The sequence below is a fragment of the Triturus cristatus genome, chromosome 3_2, assembly GCF_964204655.1.
Source record: "Triturus cristatus chromosome 3_2, aTriCri1.1, whole genome shotgun sequence".
In the NCBI taxonomy this organism is placed as follows: domain Eukaryota; kingdom Metazoa; phylum Chordata; class Amphibia; order Caudata; family Salamandridae; genus Triturus; species Triturus cristatus.
In genome coordinates this window covers 113,403,588-113,419,892 of record NC_140584.1, presented here as the reverse complement: position 1 = coordinate 113,419,892, position 16,305 = coordinate 113,403,588, and positions in this window count along the sequence as shown.

The following is a 16,305-nucleotide window of genomic DNA, read 5'->3' as shown; positions in this document are numbered from 1 at the left end:
CGGCTATAAGATCATCCGAAGGGACCGCATCAACCAGACCGGAGGAGGCATCGCCATCATCCACAGGAACACCATCCGTATCACGACCAACACCGACGACACCCTCGCACCCGCCGAGCACCTGCACTTCCAGGTCCACATCAACCCCAAGACCACCCTCAGAGGCACCCTCATCTACAGACCCCCGGGACCACGCACACAATTCAGCGAAGACATCGCCGACTTCATCAGCCCGCACGCCCTCCCCTCCGCTGACTACATCCTCCTCGGGGACCTCAACTTCCACCTGGAGAACAACAACGACCGCAACACCACCACCCTGCTGGACAACCTCGCAAACCTCGGACTCAAGCAGCTGGTGACCACCCCCACCCACTACGCCGGACACACACTCGACCCAGTCTTCTCATCCAGCAAGAACATCGCCTTCAGCCACGCCACCGGACTCCACTGGACGGACCACAGCTGCGTCCACTTCAGCTTCAAAAGGACCACGATCCACTACCAACAGCAACAGGTTGCACGCAGAAGCTGGAACAAGATCACAGCTGACCAGCTCGCGACTTCCCTGAGCAAGAACCCACCCACCAGCGCAACGAACCCCAGCCAAGCGGCCACCAACCTCACGAAATGGATCAGCGACTGTGCAGACGACCTCGCCCCCCTGAGGACCCCACCTAGCAGACCCGGCAGCAAGAAAGCCCCATGGTTCACCGACGAACTCAAGAGCTCCAAGAAGGACTGCCAAGCCCTCGAGAGAACCTGGCGCAGAGACCCAACACCGGACAACATGACTGCCCTCAAGCTCGCCACCCGAAAACACCACCAACTCATCCACGCAACCAAGAAAACTGCATTCAAGGAACGACTGGACAAAAACGCACACAACAGCAAGGAACTCTTCAACATCGTCAAAGAGCTCTCCAACGCCGGAAACAACGACATCACCCCTTCGCAAGACCTCTGCAACTCCCTCGCCTCCTACTTCCCCAACAAGATCGCGGACATACACAACAGCTTCAGCACTCAACCGACGCACGCCACGACCGAACCACCACCCCCCACCACCACCCTCCGCGCCTGGACCCCGATAAGCGCCGAAGATACTGTCCGCACGATGAACTCCATCCACTCCGGATCTCCGACCGACCCCTGCCCTCACCATGTCTTCAACAAGGCCGACGCTGTCATCGCACCCCACCTGCGGGACATCATCAACACCTCCTTCGACACCGCGACCTTCCCGGAGAGCTGGAAGCACGCCGAACTCAGCGCTCTACTAAAGAAGCCATCAGCCGACCCCACCGACCTCAAGAACTACCGCCCCATCTCGCTGCTCTCGTTCCCTGCAAAAGTCATCGAGAAGACCGTCAACAAGCAGCTGGCCGCCTTCCTCGAGACAAACGGATCCCTCGACCTCTCGCAGTCTGGCTTCCGAGCCAACCACAGCACCGAGACCGCCCTGATCGCAGCCACCGATGACATCCGAGCACTGCTTGACAACGGAGAAACAGCGACCCTCATCCTCCTAGACCTCTCCGCGGCCTTCGACACTGTCTGCCACCGTACACTAGTGCAGCGACTCAGCAACGTCGGAATCCAGGAGAAGGCACTGGAATGGATCATCTCCTTCCTCGCCGGAAGGACACAGAGAGTCCGCCTCCCCCCGTTCAGATCTGAAGCCACCAAAGTCATCTGCGGCGTTCCTCAAGGGTCCTCGTTCAGTCCAACCCTCTTCAACGTCTACATGAGCCCCCTCGCAGACATCGCACGCCAGCACAACCTCAACATCATCTCCTACGCCGACGATACCCAGCTGATCCTCTCCCTCACCAACGACCCCGCCACCGCCAGAGCCAACCTACACGAAGGGATGAAAGAGGTAGCCGAATGGATGAAGAACAGTCGCCTGAAACTGAACTCGGACAAGACGGAAGTCCTCATCCTGGGATCCTCACCCTCCGCCTGGGATGACTCCTGGTGGCCCCCCGTCCTAGGCAGCGCACCCCAACCAACAGACCATGCACGCAACCTGGGCTTCATCCTGGACTCCTCCCTCTCCATGACCAGACAAGTCAACGCAGTCTCCTCGTCGTGCTTCAACATCCTGCGCATGCTACGTAAGATCTTCCGGTGGATCCCCACCGAGACCAGGAAGACGGTCACCCAGGCCCTCGTCACCAGCCGTCTGGACTACGGCAACTCCCTTTACGCCGGAACCACCGCCAAGCTCCAGAAGAGACTCCAGCGGATCCAGAACGCCTCAGCACGACTCATCCTGGACATCCCCCGTCACAGCCACATCTCCGGACACCTGAGAGACCTGCACTGGCTCCCGGTCAACAAGAGAATCACCTTCCGTCTCCTCACCCACGCACACAAAGCCCTACACAACCAAGGCCCAGGATACCTCAACAGCCTCCTCAACTTCTACGCTCCCAAACGCCAGCTTCGATCGACCGGCCACGCCCTCGCCACCGTCCCCCGCATCCGAAGAGCCACCACAGGGGGACGGTCCTTCTCCTACCTCGCCGCCAAGACATGGAACTCCCTCCCGACCCACCTCCGCCTGACCCAGGACCACCTCGCCTTCAGGAAACAACTCAAGACCTGGCTGTTCGAACAGTAGCAGACCCCCCTCCCCTAGCGCCTTGAGACCCTCTGGATGAGTAGTGCGCTTTATAAATGCCTTGATTGATTGATTGATTGGCCTGTCCCAGGTCTTGTTTTGGCCCAAGTGTCCTGCCAATGGGATATCATGTGCTAGGGTCAAGAGGAACACCCTAAACTTCTGAGGTATTACCAACCTCCTGGTGTCTCCAGGGGCAGGATCTCTTGCCTCAGAATATAGGAGTCCCTCATCCCAATAAACCTTATGGGACCCACTAGCACTCCCAGCAGCCTCAGCAGCAGCTTGCTGTCTGAGGGGTTCAAGAGAGGGGCTGCACTGTTGCTCCTTACTCAGATCTTCCCTGGAAGGTCCCCCTGCCCCCAAGAACTCAACCTGACCAGGCTCAAGTTCCCCTGGGGCAGTTCCTTCTTCAGGATCTGCTTCTCCTCCCTCAGGAGGGGAATCTGAGATCTGAGACAGAGGGGAAGGCACTGCCTTAACTCTACTGTTCCTCCTCTTGGGTAGCATCTGGTCCATAGTTTCAGGATCCAGAGCTGGTTCAGTTTTATGCATTTTGGCATGTGACCTGGTCACAGCAAATACCTCAGCAGGTATGCCCAACATCTCAGCATTAGTCCAAAACTCCACCTCAGACCAGGCTGAGGTCTCCAAATCATTGCCCAACAAACATTCGACAGGGAGGTCTGCACTGACTACTACCTGTTTGAGGCCAGTTACCCCTCCCCAGGAGAAATTCACAACTGCCAGACTATGGTTGGTCCTGACATTGCTTGCATTGGTAACCTGGTACATTTCACCCAGGATGATCTTTGCAGGGTCCACTAGATCCTCTGCCACCATGGTGACACTAGCACCTGTGTCCCTGAATGCCAAAGCCTGTCTGCCATTTATTATAGGCTGCTGTTTGTACTTGCCCAGATTACTGGGGCTCACTAGGAAGGACATATCAAGGTCTCCCACACAAACTAGCAATGCCTGTGTTGGTACTCTGACTAGGCCAGAGTCCACATCAGAACCCAGGGTCAACCCTACTACACCCTTATTCTGGCTTCCACCTCCACAAATGACTGCACTAGGGGGAACAGTTGCCTTAGGGGCTGGAGTGGTGGTGGTTTGATCTTTGGACTTGGTACAATCAGAAGTCCAGTGCCCTTTCTGTTTACAGAATTTGCACCAGGGCTTCTTTTGGCCTTTTCCCTTTGTAGACTGTGAATTCCCACCAGATGCAGATTTTTGGGGCCCTTGTGAAGATTTCTGGTCTTTTGCCTTATCCCCACCTTTATCTGAGCCTTTAGGATCTTGCTTCTTGGTGTCACCCCCTTGGTTCTGGGTTTTCCGCCTCACCCTGGTTCTGACCCATTTGTCTGCCTTCTTTCCCAATTCTTGGGGAGAGGTCAGATCAGAGTCCACCAGGTACTGATGCAATAACTGGTTTTGGCAATTATTAAGGATCTGTTCTCTTATGATAAGATTATACAATCCCTTAAAATCAGTAACTCTACTACCAACCAGCCAACCTTCCAGAGCCTTGGTTGCACAATCAACAAAGTCAGTCCAATCCTGAGTCTGTGCTTTCTGGATATCTCTAAACTTCAACCTGTACTGTTCAGTGGTTAAGCCAAACCCACTCATCAGGGCTTCATAGTCATTAGAATCCTCTTCTCTAACAGCGAGGAGCTTGTCTCTACCTTTATCAGAAAAGGAGAGCCACAAGATTGCTTCCCACTGTTTCTGGGGGACCTGTTGAACTTTACAGGCCCTCTCCATAGCAGTTATCCATTTGTGGATATCATCCCCACTCTGGTAGGGAGGAACAACCTTGGACAGGTTCCTATGGTCTGGAATGTAATCTCTGCCTCTAGGGACACTGTTGCTGCCACCAGGGGGTTCTAACCCCTCTTTTCTAGAAGCTCTCTGGAGCTCAAAGGCTTCTCTATCTAAGGCCAATTGCTTGGTTCTGAGGGTAAGCCTAGCGTCCTCATACTGGAGCATCTTGTACCTTCTTTCAGAGGAGGTCTCTCTGTGAAAGTATGAGTTCCTCTGATGGACAGAATCCTTGTCAGAGTGAAATGAGTGGTTAGATTCCCTTGAAGGGGACGTAGGCCTCTCTTCCACTCTGTCAACTCTCTTAGGGAGAATTCCTCTGTCCTTTTCAGACCTTTCTGGGTCTGGCCCTTCAATCACAGACTCCAGGTCATCTTGATTTTCATCATCAGACCCAGAGACTATGGCTGACCCACCCCCGATCCAGATCCACCAGCTTCTAGAGCCAGTCTAAGATCATCTGCTACTAGTAGATTTATCAGGTGTTGTGTGGAGGGACTCTGTCCTAATCCCAGGTGTCTTGCAACACACATGGCCTTCAAGTCAAAGAAGGTCATGTCCTGGGGTTGGGTGGACCCACTGGCTCCATCCCTTGAGCACATTCTAGTGTTATGCAGTGTTGCACTACCTACACTAGTTTGTGGCCTACTGATCCTAGCTTGAGCTGTAGCAAGGGTGTGCTATCCCTTCACAAACAACTCTAAGTTCAGTAGAACTTATTGATACTAAGCTTGACTTTTATATGTACCTTGAGTACCTTTAGTGGTTTTCAGTTAGTAATTCAAATAGAGATTTTCTGGTAAAACAATGGCAAGCTGGAATCCCACACGCTGCCCACCAATGTGAGAAGTTGGCCTGGCATATGCTGGTCACCAGTTATAGTGGCCACCTTGCACCAGTCCAATTCGACTCTTATGGTAGATAGGTTTAAGACAACCTTTTTAAAGAAAGCTATCCTTGTGGTAGCTGTGGAGAGCAGCCTTCAGGCTAAGTCTCAGAGGAATGTAAAGCAGCTTGTTTTACCTTATAATCTCTTGAATTACCAAATGAAAGGACACCACAAAGGTATATATATCAAATATATATGTATTTATTTCTAGACACACTCTACTAATCCCTTTATGAGATTAGAAGTCAAGGAAATTCACAAATATCAACGTTTCACAATAAGTTAAGTACAAATATGGCTGGGGCCCTAGGGGCGTACCAGACCATATACTAAAAAAGAGGTTTAGGAAAGTTGACTTGCAAAATGACAAGGCCTAGGGCCTGGAGAATCGCTGGGGCTTCACCACTGCAGTGGAAGCAGGTAAGTAATCGATCCACGGGAGACGCTTGCAGTGTGAGAACACTGCCGCGGGTTCCCTATTGATTATAATGGAGCAAGTCGTGGTTTGATCTTTAAAGTTTTAGGGTACTTCGAGGAAGTCTACAAGCAAGCCACTTACAAGGTAAGTAATTCAAGGGCCAACACACACTAGGGCACCGGAGTGCACGAGTTAACTCACCCAGGGAAGCCGGGTGCATAGGTTCTTTTGGTGTCGGGTCGCGTCGCGTCGCGTCGCTGTTTTCTATGGAGACCAAAGAAGACTTGCTGCTTGCGTCGACTGAAGAAGTGTCCGGTGGAATCCAAGGGTGGATTTGAGATGCAGATGACCTGAAAATTGAAGGGACAGTGTTCACAGTCACTTGCCAGTGACCGGGGGCCAGGAAGCTGGTTGCCCACGGAAGTCGGGTGATTTCAGGTGATCAAGGGTGTTTTGACTCTTTGCTCACGAGGTCCAAGAAGGATCGACGATGACCAGCAGCTGGATTCGGAGTGTTCCACAACGTCTGCAGCTTACTGAGGTGTCAGCAACCGGATTGGAGCCAACAAGCTTTGGCAACAGCAAGTCTTGTGGAAGCTGAAGAAAGTCAGCGGTGCAGACCAGCAAGGTCTGAGGGACTCACCCAGCAAAGGTGAGTGAGGGCAGGCCTGGAGGAACCAGGGGAGCCCTTTGAATCAATAAGAAAGTCTGCGGGGGACCCACCAGCCAACGGGCAATGGATTGCAAAGACGCCTCTTGAGGAAATGCTTCACAGGAACCCACGGTCACTCGAGACAGGGTAGGCCTCTGATTTTTGCTGCACAACCTGCTGAAGGCTTGGGCCACAAATGGTCCAAAGCACAAGTTCATAGATCTTCGTGAAGGGGTTGCACTTGACAATAGTGCACAGTTCACAGGTATTGCAGTTCCTCATCACTCATGGGGTCCACTTGCCTCAGCTCTGCTGGGGACTCACAATGGCTATCGAGAAGTCAGGAAATCTACTTCTGGGGCTGCAGGGACTTCAAACTCTGGCGGGAGCGGGAAAGTTTGCGACCGTTGATTAGAGTTTTGGTGCCTGCCAAGCAGGGGAGTCACTCCTTGACTCCAAGGGAGATTCTTCTGTCTTCCAAAGGTAGTGGAACGTCGAAGGGCCAGGATTCTTCTTTGTAGAGCATCATCCAGGGTTATCTGTTTTGCAATGGCAAGGTTTCCCATCTTATACTGAAGATAGGGGAGGGACTAGCTCTATGACCACTCCTCTGGGAGGGTCAGGGTAGGGGTGGTTACACCCACTTCCCTTTGTCCAGTTTCACACCAGAGCAGGGGTGGGTAGCCCCTGAACCGGTTTGAGCTGGCATATGCACAGAGGAGCCTACTGCTCCCCCAGTGCAGGACTTCAAAGCACTCTAAGAGTGCACCCACCCAGCCCCAATACACTAAATCCTGTCTGGAAGGTGGTCACACCTCCCTGTGACAGGATGCCTATTGTTGGGCCTCCTCCACTGCGAGTTTCAGTCAGCAGCAGGAGGGCAGCCCAGGGTCAGTGCTGGTGGCATCCATTTTGTGATGCCAGGGCTCTTTTAGATTTCTGTCGTTTTACTACAGTGGGTACATGTCGTCCCCTCTAGAAGGTTGAGATCATGCTCCCACATCATGGACTGATGTGGGGGTATGATTCCAAGTTGTTTGACACCAAACATGACATGTTTTGATGCAGTCACTCCAAAGTTAGCATTATAATGCACTTAAGAGTATATGGTCTAACCGCATCCACAAACAGCCACAGAGAATAGACCCTGAGAGCTACAGAGGGACCTTGCTCAGGCAGAGGCACCCCCTCACATGGAAACCAAGCACCCTGCCCTCAGGATTGATAGGGCCTGCCATAGGGGTGGCTGATAGGTTTATATGTGTGTGTATGGTGAGATATAGAAACCTATACCTCAGTGAGGAGTGCTAACAATACCTCACCCAGGCTGCTGTAGCAGGCCTGTGGTGTCAGATTGAGTCTGCTTCCCAGGGGTGGCATAACACATGCTGCAGCCCCTGGTAGGCCTGTGAAGTGCCTATGCCCTAGATACCTAAGGTACCATATACTAGGGGGTCATAAGATACCACAGTATCCAATCACTAGTGCATCTAATATGCACACCAAGTCATATAGAGAGAACAGAGAGAGACTGGGGCCCTGATTAGCAGGGACCCAGCCAGACTATGGCCAGAAACGAGTGTATACATCAGAAAAAAAGTGGGGGCAACATAAGTGCAGATCCTACTCTCCTACAAGGTCCATTCCAGTTTCACTTTTTACAGACCAGCTGCAGTGGCACTGTGTGCACTCAAGCTGTGCATTTAAAGCAAGGCAGTCAATGGCTTGGCAGAACCGCCCAGGATAGGTAGCTATAATGTCCCTTGGAGTGGGAGACATGTTGCTCAGAGCGGTACCACCTGCATGGGTAGTGCATGTAAAGAAACCCCGTCCTTAACATGTTCAGGGCTCAACCCTCCCATGACATGGGCCATTATAATAAAACTGCAGGGCGTGGCTGGGAACATCGGTTCCAGGCCCGGCTGCATAACTGCACTATGTGTGTCCATGTAACTTCCTTTTTAGTGGTGTGTGGGCCGGTCTCAAGAAGGAGTTAGGCACCACACCAATTCCACACTGGCGACGAAGGTGGTGACAACCTGCACACTCGCTGGGTCCCTGAGTGCTATCACACTGACCCTAAAGGTGGTGGCTGCTGGTCTTCGTTCATCGCCGGCAGTGCTCATGCCATGAGAGGGCCGAGCAGATGGCAGACACGAGGCCCTCGGCAGTGCAACCATCGGCATTCAGCCTGACTGTCTACAGCAGCCGCCCGGCTTTGTTAGAGCCGGCGGTGTTCGTGCTGCAGCAAGGCCCAGGCAAGTTACGCCCCAGTCAGTGTCTCTGCTACAGGCACGGTGGCTGCACTGCAATCTCTGCATGTCTGCAATACTTGTGTCGCGCCTGTCAGTTAAACGCTCACAGGAGGCTCCAGCGTTCACCACAGGCAGCCTGCATGTGCTGCAGCTAGGTGCAAGCTACACTTGACAGAGATAGCCCAGTCTCAGACACCGACCTCCGGTGCCACAAGTGTAATGGCCCAGGAGGCCAGCTGCCCACCACAACAAGGCAATGATGTAACAAAACTAGGTGCTGGACGTGCCATCAGTTCACAAGGTCACTCACACCTCGCCATGTTGGGCATACCAGCAAGTGAACCATTTATCATCGAGGGTGAGCTGTCCACACAGGAACCCAAGTGGAGGTACTGGGTCGAAGACCTCTGACTCTACTTTAAGGCTACTGTAGTTCCGGCGGAAAGAAAAAGAGCGCTCCTTCTCCACCTAAAATGGAATGGAATCCACAAGATATACAAGATACTGACAGAGGAGAAAAGCCAAAAACCAGTAACATCCTGGTCGCGGTCCTTAATGCGCATTTTGAACCCATGGCTAACCAAGACTATGACAGGTTCATATTCTGACAAGAATGCCAAGAAGTGAATGAATCCCTGCATAGCTTCTATAGCAGGCTAAGTGAACTAGCCAGCACCTGTCGATTCACGGATGAGCAGGAAGAAATCAGGGGACAGCTCATCCAAGGGTGTGCATCGACAAAGCTACAGGAGAACATCTTTCAAGAATCTGGAAAGTCCCTAAATGACATTCTCACAAAGGGTAGGTCGAAAGAACTCTCGAAGGTAAGAGAATTGCACATGGAGTAGCCCTACACAGAAAAGTCAAAACAGAACCCTTGAACTCGGTCTAACCGAAGAAATCACCAGAGAAGCCCAAAAGGACACCAGAAGCCCTCAAGATGTGTAGAGGGAAAAAGTGCACCGCTTGAGGAAAATGCAATCACTTTGGTCATCAAAAGTGAGGATGGTCAAAGAGACTGTAAACACCAGCTGAGAAGGGGAAATGGAGTCAGAAGACATGGATGACGATACTAAGGAACACACACTACACTTGGTGTTCACAGTCGGTAACATCAGCGCCACACGTCACCCACTCCATCAGTGCTGCCTACAAGTAGGAACCGGCACAGTCACAACAACCATCGACATATGCACCTCTATCAACATCATGTCTGTGAACCTGTGCAGCACCCTCAAACTCCCTCTCCACTGTCCAAGACCAATTACTGGGTGTTTGCATATGGGCAAGACAAACCTTTACCCATACTGGGGAGATTCAAGAACCACATCTCCCATGCCCAGGTAGACACCATCGTGTATGTCGTCCAAGGACGGCAGGACATGCTCCTGAGCAGTAGCATGGCAGAATCCCTAATACTGGTCCAGTTCGTGTTCGGCATCCTTATAGAGGAACTAGACCACTTTCTAACCAAGTTCTTGAACCCATTTGATTGGAATAGGATTGCATTAGGAGTTCATGAAGGACAAAGTCATCCGGCTACACATTGTAAAATCTATGCAACCAGTGGTGCTGGGCCTCTGACGGATAGTCTTCCACGTATGGCTTAAGGTTGAAGCAGAACTGCATAAGGCAGGAATTATTGAGAAGGTCACGGGTCCTACACCAGGGGTGGCTGATAATATATGAAAGTGTTGGGGTGAACGAAGTGCACCAGCGCTTTCCAAAAGACATAAATAAAACAAACATGCCAAAGATAGAAATGTAAATCACTGGAATGCGTTACACTTGTATTATAAATAAAATAAATGTTATTGCGTCTTCTGTGCCCTTTGCAGTCTGTGGCTCCAACGGGCACAAGTGGGAAAAGTAACTTCCCTAAGCAATCCAGACACTGCTCCCATGCTGTTAATCAGCATGAGAGTAGCACCATAATTGGATGGCCTGTTCTTCTCCACCCAGCTGTCTAAGATAGTTGGGTGGAGAGCTTCAAAGTGCACATGTCAGTTTGGCCGACGCAAGACAGCTGGCTAAACTGACGTATGCACTTTACAGTGTCTGGCCAGCCACTGCTCTAGTCCTCCATGCAGCAGAGGGCACGCCCCACATTTCTGCTGGCTCCAGGGCAGGCTGATGACTGCGGCGTGCCTTTTAAAAAATATACTGGCAATGAAATCATTTCATGGCCATTTTATTGCTCACATTGATTTAGCACGTCTCCTCTCTCTACTGATGATCTCCTTTCTGAATACACTAAGATCACCTGAACAACATAAGGGAATGTCTGTAAGATATTTGCAGCTGAACCTCAATAAGAAAGTAGATCACTATATATGAAGTTCTAAAAGCAGTAAATGAAGTGAAAATGTTAGAATTTACTGCATATAGGTGCCTACTACAACAGAAGTGGGAGGGAACTTTTTGAGGAGCAAGATGGCGCACTGCGAGAGGCGCTCTAGCGCTTTGGCCCTAAGAAAACAGAAATGATGTATTAGTATGCTGGAAGATACATATATCGCTGACCCTTCTTTGCTCTGCAGTGGTGTCCAATCTCGAGGAACACGTAGCGCGATTGTCGCAGCTCTGTGGGTGATCAAGTCGGTGGTCAGCACCCTGCGGAGGAGGCTTGGGCTTCTCCTAATGGAAATGGCTCCGAAAAGCAACAAGACTGTGAAGGACGCAGCTGGAGCAGTAGCGGGACGGACCTGGAGCCAACCCCACCGAGGTGCCTCAGCCAAGAAGCAGGAGGAAGCCACTGCTACAGCAGAGAAGGAAGCGGAGAGAGAAACTCAGGGGAAACATCGGAGAACCAGCACCGATCCTGGCAGCTCTAAGCAGCCACGAATAGTGGGAACTTTCTCGTCAGTTGCCGTAGGAACGAAGGCTGCCTCTGGTGAGTCTAAGTTGGAGAATGCTTCCTCAGCACCTGCGCAGAAGGAAGTTACGGGCGGGGCTCGTACAAACCTCGTCCGTAGATACAATGTTGCCGACGAAAGGAGCGGATATGCTCGGAAACAAGATTTTGATGTCAGATGACGGTCTAGCGGGTGAACAGCTTAGGGGAAAAGGAAAGAGTTATCAATGGATGTACTGGGTTAAAGAACTTGTTGTGATCTCCAGAGCTGGGGGAAAAAATTCTCATTAAAGGGTGGTGAGGAGTCAGGGACCGAGGGCTCATCATTTAGCCCCGGGTAGGCAGCAGAAGGATACCAATATTCTAAAACGAAGAGTGAAGTCTAGGACAAGCCAAACCAGTCAAAAAAATTCAAGCACTAGACGCGCGGCCGCGAGACTCGCTCTGTGATTGGGAGGGGCGAGCAAGACAGAGAGACGGGGCGAGGAGCGCGCACTTTAGAGAGCGAGAGGAAAGCCAGATGGTGCCTCTGCTCGAGCCTGTGCGCGTAACCGCACGCAGTATGCCAGACAAATAGCTGTGGTAGGCTTTTTAAAGCCCACTCACTAATCGTCTCGCCAGACAGCGCATGCGCTGGCTCAGGCAAGACCTAAAAAGGAAACAGAGATACATTTCACCTGGAGAGAGCAATCAACATATTTTGGGTTCCTTCCAAGAATGCTCTCATCAAAGAGGTGCACTGTCATTTGCCACGACCTGTTCCTCTCTGCTTATCCCAATGTAATGAACTAGTGAATACAACTCCTGTTTGTGGAGCTCTACAGGTGATATAATTATATGGTGTAAGAGAGATGCATAAAACATATGTAATACATACATGCAGTATATATGCAATAAATATGATCAAATATGTGACACAGTGTAAATGGTAAGTGAACATTGCACACAATTGATCCCTACAACTCATAGATATACAAGGTTGCTTATCCTGGCTGAATAAAGGTATACTCCCCAACTCACCATGCAGACTTGGCATGGCACCTAGAAATTAACTGGAAAAGTATTTTAAAAAACAAGTCAAGCAAGATATGGAGGTGAAAATAAAAAGCAGTACTATGCTGTCTCAATGTGTGGCATCCTCCATAGTGCATCGACCGCAACGCACAAAGCAATAATGATGTTTATAGAGAATATAACAATCTTAGGGATGAAACACCAGGCTTTAGTGTCTCACTAGGTAGTGAAGAGCTCATCTCAAATTACAAATGGATATTTCATGGATGGCGGGACCACCAATCTGAGTTTGGGCACTTTTCCATTTCTCTTGGACTTGCAAGAGGATCTTGAACAAGCAGGTTGTAATTAGGGTCCACATCAAAGAGCTGAGGCAATGTAGGGATCTGACAATGGCTGTGTTTGTGGCTCGGTGGCGTTACAAGTAACCCCTTCCAGGAGCTCATAGGGACGCTTCATGCCGATTCCCCAGGAGTCCTTTTGGCAAGCTCCGGGATGAAAGCATAGGCACGCTTTTAGATCCACGGGCAGTTGCTAGTCTGAGCAACTGGAAGCTTGCCCTATAGTGGTGCACCCCCATGTGAGTTTTGATTCCTGGATTAAGGGTTTTGAAAAGGAGATGAACCCCAAAATGTATAGCACTTGATGGCATATAATCCTGGTGCTGTTTGGCTAATCAAGTGTGTGGCCAGCATACGTTGTATCATTGCTGGTTGCATTTTTGGATCGTCCGCACGTTAAACAATTCCTTGGCTACTTACTGACAATAAACCTGTAGCAATTTTTCTCCAGTACAAACTGGTGTGGTGTAACCTATTGGCTTTATCATTACTCAATTTACATGCATTCACTCAACTGTATTTGTGTGAGTTTGTGTGTGTGGCAAGTTCATTATTATGCTATGTGGCTGCCCTTGTCATGATCAGCATAACACTTTGGTGGGTAGGGCTCTGCGCCACAATCCCCAGCCAAACATTGCACCCCTGTGCCACGACCTCACCTGACCAATAGACCTAGCAGACCAGCTGAGGTGGGAGCAGCGGCAAGAGAAATGCAATGAAGTCACCTCTGGTGTGGGCATTGGAGCTTGAAGGAGCATATATACTGGTGGCATCCTGTCCTCTTCCTCTTGGCTATTTTTCAAGGCAAATCCACTCTCTATTTCTTTTATGACATGACCAAGGCTGGGCGTATATTAATTCATGCAATATTTTGTTCCCCTGTTTGGTTTTGCTGGATCTGAAGGATTTGGTGCACGATAGCAACCCCTTCAAGGAGCCCATTAGCGCATTTCATGCCGATTCCCTAGAAGTCCTTATGGCAGGACCTGGGATGAAAGCAACAGTACCTTGTTAGTCCACGGCCAGTTAAAACACCTGAGCAACAAGGAACTTGCCCTGTAACACTCTGACCTGCATGTGAATTTTGATTCCTGGATTAAGTGGTCCAAAAGGGGGTGAACCAAAATATGTAGTGCTTGATGGGGTGTAGTCCAAGTTCTCTTTGGCTAAGAATGCCGGTTGACAGCATAGCTCCTATTGTTGCTGGCTGCCACTTGGTTCGCCCATCAGTTAACCCTTTGTCTTAGCTACTTACTGACAAGTACACTGCAGCAAACTTTCTCCAATCCCAACTGGTGTAGTGTTAATTATTGGCTTTATCGTTACTCCGTTTGTATGCAAATATATTAAATTGACTTATTAGTTTAACAGGATGTGAGGCCTGTGCAAGTAATAGGTCTACAATTGTCTCCTCACTAGGAGTCAAACACCCCATTGTATTGATTGACTCTCTCAGAGTAGCGAAGCGGAGCAGTTCAAGTGCTACTCATGGAAGGTGGTGTGGGCTAGTAATCACCATTCACTGGCACACAGTAACAGCAATTGTCCAGTCTGTGCTATTCTTTAACAAAACAAAAAGCACATTTATTGCGCACACACACTACTAAATACTATGCACTGATTTATAAATATATACCTTTGGTGGCATTCTGAGATCGCATTTGACCACTTGTGGGTGATAACTCCCACAATCACACTGCTCCCCTCACATGCCAGATAGAATATTCCATTTTAAACGGGTTTCATTGTCAAAAGCCCAGGAGTATGTCACCACACTAATATCTGGGCAAGCCAGATGGCTTTGTCATGAGTCAATACAAAAACTATCCATAATCATGTTAGGATTCATTATTCTGTCACTGGAATCAGTAAACATGTTTAAATTCATTTATTATTGTTAGTAAAAAGAATTGCAATGTTCACAAAAATCGCTGTCAACAATACATTTAAAATAAAACATTTAAAATCATCACACAACTGTGTCTGAGTCTTTCTTGTACCACTTTGTACCACATAAAATGCAGCCATAGCTTTTTGTCCTTTTGTTTCTTTCTTGTCTTGAGGCACCCAGTTCCATCTGGGAAACCCCAATGCACATTTCTTTGAAATTCACAAAACCTCAGCACACGTCTGTAGTGTAATATTAAATACCAATGCAAGTATACACAAATTATTAACACAGTTTCAGAAATCTTCTTTCTTTTATTCTTTTCTTTCTGATCAGCCAACATGTGTTTCGTCGCACAAAAACTGGGAAATTGTCCCGCGACTTTCTCAAAACTTAGTAAACAAAAAATAAAATAAACAATGGCCATTGTGACACCATACACAAAACTGGTGTGAACAAGCTCAGTTCAGATGTAAACGTGACATAATGTGCAAGTGCAAAGGCATGCACATGGTGGACCTATAGTCAATGATAGTGACTTTGTGAGCATCAATTTGTGAAGATAAAATAAACTAACCGTGCAAGAATATTTCATATTTAAGAGCTCTAAATCAAGGTGATGGAGAAAAATATAATGATTAGAAAGCTCCCAAAGCCCCAAACTGTATAAGGGCAACTAGACCAAGCCACAAATACACAGGACCGAAACCATAAATAGACACCTGGGCCATGTATCTCATACCCTTCTCGCATTACCGTCAGTACATAAATAAAGCCCTCAAAGACCAAAAAGGGGTGATCACTATCTCACTTATCTAGCCATCTACATACATCACCATTGTGATATTTCTACTAAAGGGCGTACCTTCAATGTCATTGGTAGCAACCTATGCGGCAGTAAACAAAAAAGTACAGTTAAGAGCCAGTCAAAATTGATCCTCTTAATCAAATATATTGAGTCTAGTAATCTTGCTTCGAAGTGAGCAAATCCGAAATTTTCAGTAAAAGCACCCCTGTAATGAGAAGGAAAAAGCTCAGATGTGACCGATTTCCCTGACGATAAGTGCTCACTTTGATACACTTTCCAAAATCATTAGTAACTGTATGGCGCTCGAGCGAGACCCACAAATAATAGATCCCCTAATACAAAACACATTACCGCACTGTTTAAACTCTGGTCGCAAGCCCACAAACTTACCGCTCTGTGCCGTAGTACAGCCGCAACTAGATCAGTCTGTCCGGTCCTCGAGTACGAGAGCCGGCAATGAGAGTTTCCCGCTCTTATATGCCTGGAGCTATGAAAATAGAAAGAAGACTAACTCTGCCTAAACATGGCAGCCATCTTGTAGTGTGAAAATGTCAATACCATATAGATAATAAGTCATTTCAGGCTAACCACAGTCGTGCTTAAACTAATCACATCCTGGATACGAATAACAGAACCAGATTGCCACAATTTGTGAATCGCATAGCTACAATGAAATCCGAAGCGTCCACAAATCAAAAATTAATTCTTTAGTGATATTAAAAAGTCAAAC